Below are 1294 nucleotides of genomic sequence, written 5' to 3'. Positions count from 1 at the left end.
CCATGCTACATCTGTAGGCTGAGATCAGGAGGATTGTGGTTACATGCTAGCCTGGGCAAGAAAGCTTGTGATACCCCATCTCAATGGAAAACTGCTGGACACACTTGTCACCCCAGGAATGGCAGGAAGCTTAAAATAGGAGGATTGCAGTTCTGGCTAGCAGGGCAAAAAGGTGGACCCTATCTCCAAAATAACCAGAGCAAAAAGGACCAGAGGCATGGCTCAAAAAATACGTTTAAATGAGAAACTGGTATAAGGAAGCTCAAAGATTCAAACTCAGGTTTTTGGCTGAGCTAATTGGATAGAGAGACAGGTGCTAGAGAAAAAGAAAACTTTGTATGAAAGTTGTGTTCTTTTGGACATGCTTCATCCAAGGTTCTTTTGGGGCATCAATGTGGAAGTGCTGAGTTAACAAATTAGGTATTGTGTCTGAAGTTTTGGGAAGAAGTCTTAGAGATACAGATTAGAGACTTATCTTCATATAGATGATTGCTAAAGAAATACAAATAGATAAAATTAGGCACTTTATCTCATGTGAGGGCTGAGAATGGGCCTTTGGGAAAACCAGCATTTTAAGAGTAAATGGAGATATGGTACTGCCAAGGAAATGCAGAAAGAAAAAGCAAAGGAAACATTTTATTTATTTATTTACTTTTCTCTACTCTTCTGTGCCTTTAAAAAATTTTTAAAAATTCATTTATTCATATGTGCATACATTGTTTGGACCATTTCTCCATCCTGCCCCTCACCCCTGCCCTGTACCCCCTACCCCCATCGCTTCCAGGCAGAACCTGTTCTGCCCTCTTCTCCACTTTTGTTGAAGAGAAGACATAAGCAATAATAAGAGAGAAAAAGTGTTTTTGCTAGTTGAGATAAGGACAGCTATACAGAGAGATTCCTAGCATTGCTTCCATGCACAAGTGTATTACAACCTGAATGATTCATCTCTAGCAGAGCTCTTCAGTACTTCCCTGTCAACTTCCCATATTGACCTCTGTCTTTTTAAGGTTACCTAATTTATTAGCTCCTCTACAGTGGCCACATCAAACACTTTCAAGTTTTGGGTTTCCTACCTTTCTCTATTCTTCCTGTATGTGTTCTCTTCTTAGCGTGTGATCTAAGTCTAATAATATTACTGCATTTGTTTTAGATCTAAAGTCCACACACGAGGGAGAACATACAATTTTTGGTTTTCTGAGCCTGGCTAACTTCACTTAAGATGATGTTCTCTAGTTCCATCCATTTACTTATGAACGACAAGATTTCGTTCTTCTTCATGGCTGAATAAAAGTTC

This window comes from Castor canadensis, chromosome 5 (genome assembly GCF_047511655.1).
Source record: "Castor canadensis chromosome 5, mCasCan1.hap1v2, whole genome shotgun sequence".
NCBI lineage: Eukaryota > Metazoa > Chordata > Mammalia > Rodentia > Castoridae > Castor > Castor canadensis.
This window is presented reverse-complemented; position numbering follows the sequence as displayed.